At 34.1% G+C, this 18,512-nt stretch overlaps 1 protein-coding gene across 1 annotated transcript in view; it reads right to left on the reverse strand.

Moving 5' to 3' along the window:
• CTNNA3 (catenin alpha 3) overlaps nucleotides 1-18,512 on the reverse strand; it is a 1,449,816-nt gene that overhangs the window by 552,483 nt on the left and 878,821 nt on the right. The gene's annotated exons all lie outside the window — the stretch shown is intronic.

Below are 18,512 nucleotides of genomic sequence, written 5' to 3' on the forward strand. Positions count from 1 at the left end.
TAATTACATTCTGTCCATTACCTAAGTCCAATATTTACAAATACTTTTTTATACCATGAAAGAGCCATGAGAAAGAAAAATTCTTCTCCCTTCCTTTGAACCCTATGCTTGTTCAACATTCCTCCTGCTAATCCAGTGAGGTTTATGTACAAAGGCAATGTTTTCTCTCATCTACAAAATACATCATTGTCTTCATCACTGCAAGGAGATCATTTATCTAACAATAATTTTTCTAACTTTTCAATATCCCTGTCAGGTATGTACTTTAACATACTGCAATTTTTACTGCTCAAATCCAAAATAAATTCAGTTGCAGAGAAACTGCACATTAACTGCACGCAGTGGAAATGAACAAACATCTTTTGATTACTATTTTAATAGAACCACAAAATGTTATTTAAATGAATTTATATTCTTTGTTTTATAGCATTATTTTTTTAATATGTCAACGGTGAAACAACTCCTTGTTTTGCATTTACATATAATGAAATAACAGCCATACATTATTTAACTGTGGAAGGGCACTGTTCATTTTATTAATGTACATGAAAATGGCTTACTTGAAAAGGTCTTTTGTTGGCTTGAAGGTCATAATGCCTCAACTTTCATATCTGACATATAATTAGCACATTCGTGAGTTATTTGAAAAGGGCAACATTTTCTGTGCCCCTCTCTCCCCTCAAATCCTACTCACCAAAAATGAAACTCAGAAGTCTAATTGCTCTAATATGTATTATATTACTTTGCACTGTACTTGCAGAAAATATCTATCTATAAATTTAAGCACTGTTTGTTTAATGTAAAAAAAAATAAACATTCTTGGCTCAATTCTTTGGTCAAATTAGAAGAATGGTGATTATTCTAAAGCTTAAAAATTACAGATACTTTCTTTGTTAATATATCCTTTTTCTCTTATTTTCCCTTTCAGAAATGGTCATTCTTGTTCTGGATATCTGATGGCCAGCAGGTTTACTACAAGCCAATTAAGTGACTGACATAACATGGACATTATTTTAAACACAGTTTATGTTTGTAATAGTAAATTTTTACACAACTCTCAAATGAAAACACAAAACAACTGAAAGTTGTGTTTTCTATTCAAATTTTTCTACTCAATTAACGATCATACTAACACTCTTTCTGCCTTCATTTATTCTATGCCTGTAGATATCTGAACTTCCCCTTACCAGAACTGTTCTGTCAAATAAATTCTCTAGGTAATCATGTACTATTTCAAGGCATGCGCAGTTTTAGTGCTGTTTTGTACAAAACAAGGTTGAATTTATAATATACCTAGTATCTGTGACAAAACATAAAAGTTAAGTGACAGATATAAAATCTGTTTACAGTTCTAATTTAAGTTGATTTGTGACATATTTTCCAAAGTCACTTCAATGTGTGAATGAAAGCCAAATTTCATCTAATAAAAATTATCCCTAAGTTCTGTGTGGCACTTCAGGCAATCAAGTTTGTTCCCAAGCACAGTAGGAAAATAACTCCCTACTGGTCAAAGAAAATCACATTCAAATACAGTATTTTGTAAAATAGTTTAAGATATTTGGACATCAAGCATCCTGTGTGTATCTAACTTTGATGGTATTTCCAAAATCTGGGCAAAGCTCCATGATTCAAGAGATCTTTGTAGGAAGTTTATGCCCACAAAGGGAAACGAGGGGATAGGGAGGTTTTGGAAACAAACAAATATGGGTTTGAGGCTGATTTCCACAACTAATAAGCTTCAGATCATAGGCAAGATGTTAACTTCTTTAACTTTTTTTTTGTAATCCACAAAACGGGTATAATGCCTACTTCACTGGAGTTGTCTGATGTATACATGAGATAGTGTGTGGGGAGGGTCTAATATTGGTAGCCCTGATGATGTGTAAACTTCCTTCCACCTCACCTGTTAACTAAGGGGGGGAAAATATAACCTTCACTCTCTCAGAGGTTTTGTAGGATTAAAGCCTTGGGATCCTAAAGAAATTTAACAGTATGTCTGATCCATGAACCACAAACTCAAATACTTTCAAGAGCTATTCAGAGAATATGGAGTCTACGTAAGTCAATTGTAGGGTGGGGTGGTAGGTCTCCAAGAAAAATGATTGTGAACTCAATACAAGAACAAAATGAATTGAAAGGAAAAACTCAAACTCACTGCCTTAGTCAAACAATCTGTTGGCTTACTTTAGTTCATAGGTTACCAGTTTGTGACCTCTGACTCCACTCTTCAGCCCTCTATTGTATAGACAGGGAAACAAAATTCAACAAAGAAAAGAAACATACTCAAACCAGCAAATACCATGGAGACTATTAACCAGGGATACGTGTGTCCTCTTTATGCTACTGTGAATTGAAGTATCGACAAAGGTTCCTGCATTGAATGATTGACCTGACTTTTCATTGATATCCTTAGTCAAGTCTAAGAAAAGCATAGTCTAAATTATCCTAAGAAGTAAATATGACCAAAAATGTTTAGATAAATTCACATATTAATTAAAAAGAAAATGCTGGACAAAATTTTTCATTTTTACAAAAAGATTAGATTATATCATTATAATAATAATATAATTATAATAATTACCAATACTGTAATAACTAAAAACAAACAAACAAAAAGTATTCAAACAGGGATATGTTGTGTTACTGAGAGAGGAGTGAAGTTTTCTATTAACATCCCTCTCTTTCACCTCTCCCATTCTCACCAGTCCTTCTAAGCCCTTTAACTTGACTGACCTTATTGCCCTATTTGGGCTGTAAAAAAAGAAAAACATTATAGATAATAAATGCTGGCCAGAAAATTCCTGACCTGACAAATCCTATTGATATTTGTTCTTCTCTTCCTGGTTCCTAGTTCAAGTTCTGTGTACCAAATAGTATGCTCTTGGCATTCTTTCTATTTGCTAGACTTTGGGCCTTCCCTTTCACTCACCAGAGAACATGGTACCCTCCACTCCCCAACCCATGGTCTTGGGTGATAAATTCCCTGCTCAGGAAACTGGCCTTGTAGAATCCTGCCACCTAGGCTAGTTCCATCCCTCACATTCAATCAAAATAGGAAGATGACCATACTTGACTCAAAAGAATGATTCACTGGTAGCAGAACCACGAACAACTATAAAATGGATATTTGAAGATTGGGAATTTTCACAGTACCCTTAAATAAATCTACCATTCTATAGGTTATCTCTGCTTTTCATCATTACCTTCTTTTAATCTAGTAAAGCTATTCTATTTTAAACACATTGAATACTAGAACATGGTGTATCTTAAAATTCCAATATCAAGTTTCATCTGAAATCTCAGGAGCACTAGTAGTCTTCTCACTCATCTTAGACAACTGAAATGAAGTCATTGCTACGAACGAGTACACTATTTGGACAGCTGCTTATCACACATCATTCAGTCTGCCACTAAGAAGTTCTCACACAGGTATTTACCTGTGATATGATTTCTCAAGAACATGAAACAAACTTTGATGTTTGGTGAGATTTCCATTGTCGCACATTCATTGTTTATATATCGTTCATATAGTTCATTGTATTATTATGTCACCATGTATCCTAGTTCTCAATGGGCATCAAAAGTCACTCATTTTCATGAATTTTCCTCTCTGGCAGATGCTCATATAACTCTTGTGTAAACACTTCTAGAGACAGAGAATTTACTGTTTTGCAGGGCAGCCTATTCCCATTGGAGGACAGTTCAAAATTACACAAGTTATGAAGTTCTTTAAAAGGAGATGAAATCTTTCTCTCAGAACTTTCTCATAGAAGTCATAGAATCAGGAATGTCAATTATCTTCCATAACAGAATTAAAGTTGGGCCCACAGAAAGTCTATATCAATAGCGCTCAACTTATGGGATAAGGAAGATGAGAATAATAAAATCACCAATAAATAACTATTAAAAAGAAAAGCCTAGTTTCCTTCTGCCAAGATAGACATAGTAAGTGTGTATATGGGTGGAAGCTGGAGGTGTAAGGAATGTATGATTAGATTTTTTAAAGTTTCTCCAGGTAATTCTTACTTACTCCCTTCCACACTCCCAACACACACTCATAACACAACATTTAGATATAAAAATCAACCAAGGTCTGAGTGTATATGTTTGGATAGACATTCCTTTCTGAACATAAGTATAATGAGGTGAAAGTCTACAAAAGTAAGACCTGAATATTTATGGGAGAGGCTAAAAGTCATATAAAAGGCTTCACAAATTAGAAGCAATAAATAATGACTTAAACTACTACTGAGCAATAGAGAAAAGTTTAAAAATAAAATATCTAAGAAATAAGAAAATCAAGTGTAGGGGAACTTTCTGGCCTTCTACCCACAATCCATTACTTCTGGTAATAACACAGATTTCCCTCTGGAGAACTGATCTTCCTTTACACCTCAATGATGTGAAGTCTCAGTATGACTGTTAATCAAAGCTCCTCATTCCTGCCCCAGCTCTAGCCTGGGCATATTCATCACTTCCTATTGCCACCTACAGTCCTAAAGCAATCTTCATTCTGCCCAATCATTTTGACTTTGCTTATGTGCATTGTCTTATAGTTTCCGACAAATTCTTTTTTTCCTACTATGCCAAATTCATTTTCTTTTGCATGCAACCAGAGAACCCTGATTCTTAGTACTGAGTCAGAAACTTATGCACCAAGAATGTAGTAATCTCAGATGGTTACTTTCAACAAAGTTAAAAGCTGTTAATGCAGAACTATAACTATTTCTGTGAAAGGCACTCTCTTGTCAAATATCTGCCTCTGGATTTAGGCAACCTGAATGTCCTAGTGTCAGGTACAAATGCACAGAAAGAGATATTAGCTTCAGTTCCTGCACATATAAATAAATGTTTTTATACTTGTCTTCCTTTGAATATGTAATCCTCAATGTTTACTAGAACATGTTACATATCAGGTACAAAAGAACACCTAATTCTTGAAGAAAATAATTTACCATTTTTGAGCTTATCTTTCTGCAAACTGTTCATTTGTTTGAAAAACCATCCCTCGTGTCCACTTTCAAAATCATACCTACACCTCAAGACTGGATCAAATATTTTCTCTTCCACAAACCCTTCTCAGATGTCCAGAATCAGAATTCATGTTTCCACCTTCCTACACACTCACAAGTACAGCACATCCTCATTTTTCCTATGCTTGCTTATGTATCTATCACACAGTGAGCTGCTCAAAGGTAAAGACAATGATGTATTGTGTTTTTATTTTCCATCAAACAATGTATTCTGAAAATAGTATTTAGTCCATGTAAATTAATAAAAATAATTTATTTGTGTCTATCTGGTAGTGAATCATGAATATAAATGATTGTCTATCATGTATGAAACTTATGTATTCAATGAATTGTATTTTTTAAAGTCCTGAGTACAACTTAACTTGTTCATTGGAAACTGTGTCCTTCTTCCACACTTTCCTCACAAAAGTTCCTAATCATTGACAATATAAAAATCATTTATTTAGGTTATGAGGAAGAACACCTGAGAAAAGAACGTCCTTGGGTTATTAAATTTAATTGTCCCAAGTTGAATTCAGTCTGCGTATGTTCATTGGCAACAAATCTATAACAAAGATATGAATAAACACAGGGAAACTCTGAGTAAGGTTACAGAAGTAACGTAGCTGAAGTGAGCATTTTTTAAGTTGGTATTTGGGAAGGATATTTGGGCTTCTTTATGAATTTAGAAAGGGATAACAGTTCATAAAGCTTGTGAAGAGACATGAGAAGGAAAAAAGGTGTCTATGTTCCTTGAACACTTTAGTAAATAGCGAAACTACAAACTCTCTGGCCAAATAACTGATAGAAGAAACACTAGAAATCTTTCAATTTGATAGGAGATATCAAGAAGTGGACTAGATGCTTTGAGTTTAAGTTGTCACTGAGATATGTAAGTAGACATAATCATAGTTAAGTATGTAGTTAGGAGTCTGTGGTGGAGATATTAATTAGGACGTCACTAGCTTATCAATGATAATTGGATGTGATTATATAGAGAGAAAATATTCTTAGAAGGGTATCTAAGACATCAATATTTATTAGGTAGATAGAAGATAATCATGCAGTAAGTCTCAGAAAAAGTGACCAGAGATAGAGTAAGGTTACTTACAATACTCTGATGTCACAAAGACCAGGAGAAGAGAAGGTTTCAAGAAGATGGTATCAAATATTAAATGCTGAGAGGTCAAATAAGTTATCCCTGAAAATATTTATTGATTCAGTCACACAGAAAGCCATGCTAACCATTCTTAGAATGTCTGGGTGGAATGATGATGGTTAAACTAGCCTTACATGGACAGAGGACTATGTAAGTGTCAAGGTAGCCCCCTGAGTCTGGTGACTCAAAGCAGAGACCAACAGGTCATCCAGGCAATACTTAATCTCTCATTCCCACATATATCCATCTCTTTTGACTTTACCTCTTCATCTCCTTATTTATCTACTTTTCCTGTCCTCCACCTAGTTAGGGTTTCAATCAGTTTTATTTATTGTTTTATTCTTGCCTCCAGTTTTAACTTATTTTTAGCAAATGTTCCTGCTCTGCAATATGTTCAACATACTGCAGCCAATAAATTATTTTCAAATGCAAAGTTGATTCCCCCATCATCTTCCCAGCCCCACATCATATCCACTTCCCAAGTTCTATATAGTCTGGCCCAAGAGTCATCATATGCCTAGTTCTTTTTTCTCTCTTTGCATCAGCCATATCAATCTACTTTCAAATATCGGTGCTTTCTTCTGTCACCGGACATTTGAACATGCTGTTTACTTTAGCTTAGGATACTCTCTTCTTCTTTCTTCACTGCCATGCTCTACCACTTGGCCTTGCTTAACTGCTATCCATCAGATCTCTGCTCAAAAGTAATTTCTTTTTTTCCCAGTGCCATTTACTGAATAGGGATTCTTTTCCCCAGTGTACATTTTTGGCTGCTTTGTCAAAGATCAGATAGCAATAAAAGGATGGTTTTATATCTGTATTCTCTGTTCTGATCTACTGGTCTATGTCTCTGTGCTCGTGCCAGTACCATGCTGCTTTGGTTATTATAGCCTGTAGTACAGCTTGAGGTCTAGTAAATTGATACCACCCAATTTGTTCTTTTTGCTTAAGGTTGCTTCGACTGTGTGAGGTTTTTTCTGGTTCCACACAAAGTGTCCAATTATTCTTTCTAGATCTGCAAAAAATGATGTCAGTATTTTAATGGTGATTGCACTGAATCTGTAAAGCTCTTCGGGTACTATAGACATTTTAACAATGTTGATTCTGCCAAACCATGAGAATGATATGTTTTTCTATTTGTTTACATCCTCTGTGATTTCCTTCCTCAGTGTTTTGCAGTTCTCCCTGTAGAGGTCTTTCACCTCCTTTGTTAAATATATTTTTAGGTATTTAACTTTCTTTATTGCTATTGTGAAAGGTATTGAGTCTTTGATTTGATTCTCAGCTTAACAGTTGTTGACATATAAGAATGCTACCGATTTGTATACATTGACTTTGTAATGTGAGACTTTGCTGAATTTATTTATCAGTTCCAGGTGTCTCCTGGCATAATCATTGGAATTTGTAGATATAAGATCATATCATCAGCAAAGAACAATAATTTGATCTCTTCTTTCCCCATTTAGGTAACCTTGATTTCCTTCTCTTGCTTAGTTACTCTGGCTAGGACTGCCAGTACTCTGTTGAATAGAAGTGGTGACCATGGGCAACCTTGTCTGTTTCTAGTTCTAAGGGGGAATGCTCTCAATTTTTCTCCATTCAGTATGATGTTGGCTGTGGGTTTGTCATACACAGCCTTTCTAATATTGAGGTATGTTCCATCTATGCCTATGTTATTAAGAGTTCTTACCATAAAAGGGTGCTGGATTTTGTCAAATGCTTTTTCTGTGTCTATTGAGATGATCATATGGTCTTTGTCTTTGCTTCCATTTACGTGGTGAATCACATTTATAGATTTGCGTATATTGAACCATCCCTTCATCTCTGGGATGAAGCCCACCTGGTCATGGTGGATTATTTGGATATCCACATGTAGAAGAATAAAACAGGATCCGCACCTCCCATGATTCACAAAAATTAATTCACGATGTATAACTGACTTAAACTTAACACATGAAACTAAGAATTCTGAAAGAAAATGCTGGAAAAACTCTTATAGACACCAGCCTAAGCAAAGAATTTACAAAGAATACCGAAAGGCAAACACAGCAAAAACAAAAATAAATGGGACCTGATCAAATTAAAACGCTCCGCACAACAGGAAATAATCAATAGAGCGAACAGACCATCTACAGAATGGGAGAAAATATTTGCATGCTATATATCCAATAAAAGGCTAATAACCAAGAACTATAAAGAACTCAAGCAAATTGCATGAAAAAAATCAAACAACTCCATTAAAAAATGGGAAAAGGCATGAACAGAAGCTTTTCAGAAAAAGAAAGACTAATGGCCAATAAACGTATGAAAAAATGTTCAGCATCTCTAATCATCAGGGAAATGAAAATCAAAACCACATGAGGTATCACCTAACTCCAGTGAGAATGTCTTTTATCAAAAAGTTCCAAAATAACAGATGCTGGTGTGGAAGTGGTGAGAAAGGAACGCTTATACACTGTTGATGGGACTGCAAATTAGTACAACTGCTGTGGAAACAGTGTGGAGATTCCTCAAAGAACTAAAAATAGACCTACCATTTGATCCAGCAATCCCACTATTAGGGATTTATACAAAGGAAAAAAGTAATTTTATAAAAAGTACACCTACACTAGAATGTTTATTGCAGCACATTTCATAATCACAAAGATGTGCAATCAACCCAAGTACCATCAATACATGAGTGGATTAATGAAATTTGGCATAGATATGCCATGAACTACTACTCAGCCATCAAAAAACTGTGAACTAATACCTTTTGTAACAACCTGGATGGAACTAGAGACCATTCTTCTAAGTGAAGTATCACAAGAATGGAAAAAAAAAAAAAAAAACACCACATTTACTCACTATTAAACTGGAATTAATTGATCAACACACTTATATGTACATATGAAAGTAAAACTCAACAAAAATCAAGCAGGTGGCAGGGAGAGGAAAAGTGGGGTAAATTCATACCTAATGGGTACAATACACACTATCTGGGTGATGAGCACACTTATAACATTGACTCAAACTGTACAAAAGCAATACACGTAATCTAAATATTGGCACACCTGTAATACTCTGAAAAAAATTCCTTAAAAAATGTTTCACCAATACTTTACCCCATACCCCCACAGTAGAAACCTCCACCTACCTGTGTCAGGTTTTTTCTTCAGAGCACAATCCTCAGTTTGTAATTATACATTTACTTGGGAGATTATTTGATTAGTGTCTATTGTCCCCGATTTATAAAAGCTGGGACTTCACCTGCATTTGCTCATCATTCAGCCTTAGTGCCTAGTACCTGACATATGGTAGCCAAATAATAAATATTTCTTCAGTGAATGAATACATGCATGAATGCACAAATCAGTATGCTTAAGATTCTATCATTTTCTAAGATGAGATGAAGATAGGAAAAAATTGGGATTTCAAGGGAGAAGATAGCCACAGAAATTTAAGCCAAAAGAGAAAAGAGAATGGAATCTTCCTTTGAAATTAATTTATAATATTCCACAAAGGCGTAGACAGCTAAACTTCAAAGAAAAGTAACACACTTTTCTTCTAGTAAGGTCATACTTAACAAGGCTTGGGGGCCAACTTCTTTCAAGTTTTACTTTCACTTAAGATATCAAATTGGAAGCTACCAAATAGCTCCCAATTTAGTTTTAATTTATTTTTTTTTGATCAAGTAAAACAACATTCAAAGGGGCCAAGCTAGCTGCCAAATGCTGGCAAGCGAGGCAGATGGAAAGAGGCATAGTAATTCCTGTCAACAAACCCAAAAGCTTTAGTGTACCTTTCAAAACATAATATATGCTTTGCTTCTAAGAAAGCCCCACTGAGGGGCCTGGGACTGAGTTTGAGAATTACAGAAGGGGATCTGTGACCTCCCCATGTTGGCATCCAACTGACCTCTCGCTAATAAGCCAGCCCTTCTATTTTCCCTGGTGAAGCAGCACTGTTCTGCTGTCTATGGTAGTAATAAGAAGTGACCATGAATTATGAGTTCCGTAGAATATTTAACTAATAGAATTATGCTATAAAAGAGCATAGCAACGTACAGGGAAACATTTTCATCAAGTCACAAATATTGATTATGCACCATTATGTGGGCTGTGAAATACCATGGAGATTAAAGAAGTCAAAGACAGTGGAAGTGAATCTCAGGAAGCACTATTTAAAGAGACATGTAAAACAGAGAATAAAACTAAGTCTCTTAGTACAGTAAGAAGCTAGAGGTAGGTGAACCTCATAGAGGTCACTGTAGTAAGGGTGTTACATGGAAACAAATTATTACCAGGTAACTTCATATTCTCTTGAACGCTGCATCTTAAGCTGCCTCCCAAACTTTATGAATCCTAAATCATGCAATCCTGTCTCTGATACTAGTTTTGCTAGTGTAACCATTTACCTCTGTCTTTAGTTATCCATCTGTAAGGTAAGGAGCAAATTGATTTTATTTCTAGGCCTCCTTCCATTTCAATAATTATGTTTTACTGCTTATGTAACTGATAACAAAATTAGACAAGAATTAAGGGAGCAGAGTATTCGGGTAATTTTGTTATGAATTTAAACAAAAATTTGTAGGTAAAAGAATTGCTAACTGAATTCAACTATGTAATAAAAGAATAATAATAAAGCAAGATAGTATAGTTTATTGCAGGAATAACCAAGTGGCTCACGATTGAGAAATATAATGAAATGCCTTGTTTTACCAGATTTTAATAGATTTTGAAAAACTACTGATATAGTTTTAAGCATATCCTCATTAAAGCAAAACAAAACTAAACTAAAACAAACAAAACCTTAGCCAGCTACAAATAGAGGAAATTATTCTTAACCTAAAACAGGAAAAAATTTCAGAAATTTACAGCAAGTATCACACTCAAAAGTCAAGATTAAGGTAAGCTTTCCCATCATTACTGAAGTTAATCATTATTTTATGCAAAGTTCTAGTAAATCTAAATGAACCATATAAAAAAGGATATTGTGAAAAAAGAATATTGTAAAGGATATTTTAAAGGGATTTTATTCCCAAGTGACAAAATTGTCTACCTAGAAAATGCAAGATTATCTGAAAAGCTGTTATTACTACTGAGTATTTAGTAACACTTCTTTATATAAAATGAACACAGAATGAATAATAAAGTTTTCTATACGTTAGCTAGAATCAAAAGAAAGGTTTTAATAATGAAATTTGTCATAATAGCAATAAATTTCATAGTACTATAGGCCTATTAAAAATAGCACAGTTACAGATACATGTGTGCATATGTGTCTATATTAAATATTATGTAAAAGAAGGATGAAATGAATGGCAAGAAATATCAGGTTCTTGGATGAGAAGACTCAATATTGTAAAATCAAGTGTCACCTCTCACTAAATTTGTCTATTAAATTAATAGATTTATATTGAACTTAAGTTAATTTAATGTACATCTGAAAGAATTCATAAAAGGTTAGCAAAGGAGATTTACAAAAAAGAAGAAGGAAGGAAAGTATAATGTGCCAGAAATTAAACACACAGAAATTTAGTGTTTTTTCAGAACAATGAGAAAAAATATTAGTGATGGCCCAACTGGTTATCTACTTGGGGGAAAAAATTGACATGTGTAAAAATACTGGAATATATTACTGTATAGAAATGTTTAAATGTCAAAATATTGAAAATCTATAGTTAAAATACATAATATGGACACAAATAGTTTTATATAAAATAACAAAAATTATTATCTATAGATATAAATAGCTCATAAATATCCATATGGAAAAGAGGCCATTAAACATGGACAAAGTATTTAAATACTTTATATATGAAACAAAATGACTAATAAATACATAAAAAGATTCCCAATCTAACTCTTGACCTATTAAAAGTAGGAAATACAACTAAAACAAGAAAATTACATTTTTTGCTTGTCAGATTAACAATATTTTAAAAGTTTGATTTTATCCAGTATTGCTGAGAATATAGGGAAGCAACTGGAAGGCTAATGGTCAACTTTTTAGAGGGCAACTTAGCCTCATCTATGAAAATTTAAAATGTGCAGTACTGCAGCAATTCAACTTAATGTGATTTGTCCTTTAGAAATACTTGCATATTTGAACAGATGTATATAGCCACTGGGAAACTTTATTTGTAAAAGTGAAAAGGAATCCAAATCTAAATATTTATTAGTAGAGAATAAATTATGTAATATTGTGATTCTATAAAAAAATAATAAAACTTCTGCTAATATAAAATACATCAAGTATATAATTTTAAGTGAAAAACTATAGAATGTATATAAAGCTTGATCATATTTAAATATGATTACATTCATATATAATGGTATGTAAGTAAAGTATAAAGACTACAGTGATGAATTCCGACTATTAACATGAGTTATATATGGGCAAGGAAGGAGGATTATTATTGCTAATGAAGACAAGCTTCCCCTTTTTAACTATGTTTCTACATGGACTAAAATTTTTCCAAGTATCTTTTTCACTGTATTAGTAGTGAAATTGGTGTTCTAATTTACAACAGAGGTGACTGATGAAATAGTTCTGTATGTTTTGACATAGAAACACACCAATGACCAATGAAACAGAATATATATTAATCCCATTTATTAAAGATGATAAGCTTTTGTGGGCGTATGTGAAAGTTTTACATGTAAAATTATCCTCCCCAAAATGACAGTTGTGGTTACCTCTGAGGAATGACAATCAAGGTAATTTCAACTTTCCTTTTTCATACTTTTAAATATTTATAATTTGGCTAATTGTAACAAGAATGAATTATTTTTATAACCAGAAAAAAAATAAAATGATTTTCATCTTGAAGAGAATAAAAACTTTCTATACCTGTATATGAACTTTTAATACCAATCAGGACTGTATTAATCATGAAACTTACTGCAAAACCTGAAGATCCAGACATTTAAAAATAAGGTTTCTAGAAAATATAGATATATAATGATTAATTAGGAAGAAATGATGCTAAGTAGTAAATAATTTTCATTGTCTCATATGCAGTTATATTTATAATGATGATTCACAAGTATGGCTGATAATTCACAATAGGGGTATCAGGCACTGGTTTTACCTTGCCTTTATATAATATAATGGCACAAAAACAAGTAAATTAAAACCTGTTGTCAATGACAAAATCAGACCATCCAAAAGTGATCTAAATAATGAATTAAAATTAAATTAGTCTGGAGTGCCAACGGTATTTTGTGCATGGTATGTTTGTGCGTCTGTCTGCAGTAGATACAAGATGATTCTCATAATTGAGAAATTATAATATGGCCTTAAATTTCTTTCTTTTTCTTATCTTACACCCTCCAACCCTATTCAAATTTGCATCTGAACTTCTTGTTCCTCTCAAATAAGTCATTAAGGATGAAAATATTCATTTGTCTAAGAAGACATATGCCAATGTTGTTCTGAAAAACAGACATCAGTATGCTGTGTCAGTATGTATCATCACAAAAGAAACAAATGAGATGAAAACAAACACACACACACACAGAGGACTCAAAAATGTTTGGCTGTTATAGTACTGCTTCCAATAAATTATAAGAAGTATATGCTTCATAGTTCAAATTTGAGGTAGGCAATGTATATTGCTCTAAGAGTCCAATTTCATCAAACACATTTCCCTTTTATTTTGAAACCATATATAACTATAGATGAATACACACACCCCATATTGATGTGTGATGTAAATTATAATGGTAAAAACAGCTAGACAGTTTCCTCAAGGTCCCTCTCCAAATTAAGCTATTATTCACCTCAGAGTCACCACTTAAAGGATAAAAGTATGTGCCACCTGCCAAGTAAATTTAATATAATAAACAGTACCAAATAAAATCCATTTAACTACCAAAGCTACAAAACAAGTCTAAACTATAAATTAAAGACGAGATCAAGTGTTGTTTCCTGAACTAGTGTTAAACTTTGTTGTCTGCTGAGGTCAAGCATAAATATGAAGCATAAAGATCCAATAAGTATTTATTAATGAGATCAGTATGGAAAAAGTAGATGTCAAAAAATACTACGATTAGCCTTCATTATCATTGAAATTAACATAAAATTTCAAAACAATTTTATGACCAGTGACCTCATCTCTCACACAGCAGAGAGAACTGGTTTTCTTAAAGAGACATATTGTGCTAAAGCCAATGTAAAGATTTTAGGGAGTCAAATTATAAGCAGCATGTTTTATACATAACATTCTATTCAAATGCCATCATGGAAAGTATCATATTGCAAAGATAATTGATTTATAATTATGTAAACTTCCTGAATATGGGTGAGTCAGTCAAGTAGACCACCCAATTCCCTAAGCAAGAAATCCACACCCACGTACATTCCTTACTTTCATGAAAGAATGGGTCTCTTAGTAGAATGACAGCAATCAATTGTCTGCCAGCTTTTATTTTGGAAGATATCAGAACAATAATCTGTACAACTATTTTTTTTTCTTTGCAGGCATCTATTTAATATGACTCTGAAGAATACAGGCAAACAAGCTTTAAAATTTACTGTGATTATAATCCCAGAGAGATACCCTTCTGAGTATAAATGGCCCATAATGAGTAAAACAAATTCCTTACTCATTTGTAAGAACAAAATGTGTGTGAGAGAGAACATGTGTGTATGTGTGTGGAGTAGGAGTAGGGTAAGCGTATTTGTGAATGGGTATATGAAGACCCCAGCAAAATTTGCAAATGGGTATATGTATGATAATACTATTAAATACTATGATATCTATAACCCTACTTTCTTGGGTTCCTTAAACCTTGTGAGGGCTCCTTTAATGTGTTCTGGTTGTAAATTATATGATAAAAAGTGAGGTGTAGCTAATTATGTGATATAGGATGAAAAGAAAATCAAAGATTTAGGCCCCTCTAACTTTAACAGGGGCATCAGTCATAGGTTTAATCTTAACTACCCCTGGTAACTCTGCAACACAATGAAATTCTGGACCCATACTGTGAGTAGTGGCCATTACTAGAGGATAAGACACTTACCATGTAATCTTAACAATGTTTTCTGATATTACTATTGGTTCCAAATAACTCTAGAAGGGAGTAGAGAGAGGTAAAGAGAGACCTTATTTTACTAATGTTCCACAATTAGGGCAAATCAATATGTTAATTCTATTTGCACAAGGTTAAATTGTGAACTCCTTGAAGACAGAAACCTTCTTACCCTTCTTTTTGGTTCTAAGACTTTGCAAGCAATGGGTGCTCTTAAAGCATCTGTTGAATTGAATGAATTTAAACCAGGATTGTAAATAAAATATTTTTCACATTGTCTTCTCTACAAATATTTACAACTGACCTGCTTACAGAGGCCTAAAGACAACAACAAAAATCCACAAATATTTATTATATGTGGATTATGTGTGTCAGGTCTATTTTAGGCACTCAAGGAAGAGGAGAGAATGAGGGAAGAATAGTTTCCATGGTTCAAGAAATGAAAGATTTAAATGGAAATACACAAAACATTTAGAGCTATTCATAATACAAAATTTAAATGACAATGCATACTATGATCTTAATTGAGTAAAACACTAAACGCTGATGGGCTTCAAAGTAAGGAAATAAGTCAGGGGATCTTCAAAATAATTTCAGCTGGATAGTTTCAAAGAGTCTTAAAGACAGTTTTTATGTATCAAATGAATTGGTTTTTAAATGCTGTAAGACTATTTTGTAAAAATGTGTTAATAAAAAATAAATATTTTAATAATTCCTAATATCAGAAGATTTCTAGATAAAAGAAATCAGAAATCTCTGGTTAAAATAAAAAAGTCTATATAATAAATATTGAATAGTCTAATGAAAACTATTATTGTAAAAACTGAAAGTTAAATTGTATGCTATTTCATTTTTATCTTTACAACAATATTTCCTATGTATTTAGTCGTTTTCAAGTCTTATCTTGAATACTGTGAAGCTTGAATCAAAATAAGAAAGCAGTGCTGCACTGAGGATAGCTCCATGTACATCAGCCACATGGCGCCTCATGGCCGCACGAGCCAGGGCTGGATTCTCACCAGCACTGCTTTGTGGCTTTGAGTCTGAGCCACAGAAGTTGGAGGGCATTTTGTATCATCGAGTCCAGTTCTTGACCCTGTTTCAGGAAGCTGGCTTGCTTGCACTGCACCTGGAGCCTTTCAAAATGTTGTCAGGCTCAGCCTCTGAAGAAAGCATTCCCACAGCGTTCTGGCCTTGCTCAGTGTATGCAGTTTTGTTCCCGGAGTCAAGAGACAGGTTGCTTCCTTTCCTGGCTCTTGAGGGCAGAGGCTGACCTTTCTCACCTGTGAGCTGGTAACCTTAATGAGTGCCTCTCTTTTGGGACAGAAAGGAGAGTACAAAGTGTCCTGGATGCTTAATAGTCAGAAACAGAGAATGCCAAGTAAAAGCTCCATCCATCTCACCACTGCCGTTAAGAGTCCCTCACCTTCAGCCTCTGACTACTGTGGTTTCCTCCTACCCCTGCCTGCCAGGCTTTGGAAAACACACCCACATCTTGTATCTGTCTCTCCTGTTCGTTAATTAACACTAATGGGCAGCTGTCATTCCTCCATAAAGCCACAGAGAAGGCCAGATTACTTGAGACCTAATTACGCTGTTGGTAGAGGCACAATCTCTCTCCTGTCCAGTAGCCTACCCTTTGGAGCCTCATGGCTCGTTAACACCTCCACCAGTGGAGGAACAAGACAAGACTGTCAGCTGCGCCACTTCTCACATTTCCAAGTAAAAGCTTAAATCCAAGCAATGCCATCCTAGGCTTCCTCTACAAGGATTTTTAGCTTAGCAAAATCCCTCTTGTAATCTTTGTCCATAATTTCATCCCAAATACTGAATTATCTCTTTAAGAGCTAAAAATCTTTCCTGGAAACGACTTACTTTTCGATTTACCTTTTAGGACATCTCTAAGGGTCACTAGCAACTCAAGTGCAATTCTTGATTTCCTCTCCCAGCACATTCTAGTCTATTAATTTCAAACAGAAGTATTTTTCTCCTTCTCCTCTAGGAGTGGACTTCAAGATCTATTGCTCTTTTTTTTATAAATTTCAAAAACTTAAGGAGGTACAAATGTTTTTGTTACATGGATACCTTGTATAATGCTTATATTGGGGCTTTTTTGTGTGTCCATCACCAGATTAGTATTCATTGTATCTGACGGGTAAGTTTTTACCCCTCACTGCCTCCCACTCTCCCCCTTCTTCGTTTCCAATGTCCTTTACATCTCTTTGTGCCCATGTGTGCCCATCGTTTAGCTCCCAATTACCTGTTGCTCTTTCTTTTCCCATAAGTAGACTAATGCCTGTCCCTACTCTCTTCCATCTATCTCCCACATCTAGTCCTTTTTTTTCAATGCCCACCCCATCATCTTCCCTTTTCTGAAACTGAACTCAGTCTCTACATAATCAATGTACTGCCATAATCACAGCCAGTCCTTTCTGGAATCTCTAAGCACCACAGTAGAAACTACCTGTATTGACTTATGGGCTCTGAACTATCATTCTTTTCTTTTTTTCCTCCCTCATTCTTTCTTCTCTTCACACAATTTTTCCCCTTCTCACCTGTGCTTCCATCTTCCAGAATCTAAGATTTGTTCACACTTTCCCTCTCATTCTGCTCTTTTCACATCACTGCTTCTATGGCAAATGAAAGGTAACACATAAACAATACGGATTTTCTTTTTGCATTTTAAATATATTTATCTGCTTTCTCTGTTAGTGAATAATTTATTTCCTGTTGCTTTATTAATAGAGTCTGTGAGCCAAGGGCTAGTTTTACATCTACATTTAGTAAATTGAATAACAGAGTATTTTGTTACAATGCAATAAGTCTATCAGAATCACTGTTTTGGGAGCCATGAAGTCCTAAGGGGCAAGTCTCAAATGCTATGGTGGATGAGTTAAACCACAGAAAAAATTATAATTGCTTATCCAGTTAAATATTATGAGTTACAGTGAGTGACTAAGATAGTTTTGAAAGAAAGTTTTATTATTTCAAGATCTGGATCTTAGTGGCAATAGCTTTTTTTAGTAGATCCAATAAAGTAATCAGATTTATGCTCTGTTAATAGGTACCAATAAATTGGATATTACTCTATGAATATATGAAGCAGTATGATTTGAAAAAGGAGACATGGCAGTATAGATATTGGGATCCAGAAAGAACAAACTCTCTCAATTATCTTGTATTTTACTTATAACATCCTCCATGAAGATGACTAACCCCAAAGATGTCATTTTCAACCTAAAGTAGTCCCACCAAATAAGTCAGTCCAGTGAAAACACATCATGTATTTTAGAGTATTAATAATATAAACTCCATTCCTTCTAA

This window comes from Lemur catta, chromosome 14 (assembly GCF_020740605.2).
Source record: "Lemur catta isolate mLemCat1 chromosome 14, mLemCat1.pri, whole genome shotgun sequence".
NCBI classification, from domain to species: Eukaryota; Metazoa; Chordata; class Mammalia; order Primates; family Lemuridae; genus Lemur; species Lemur catta.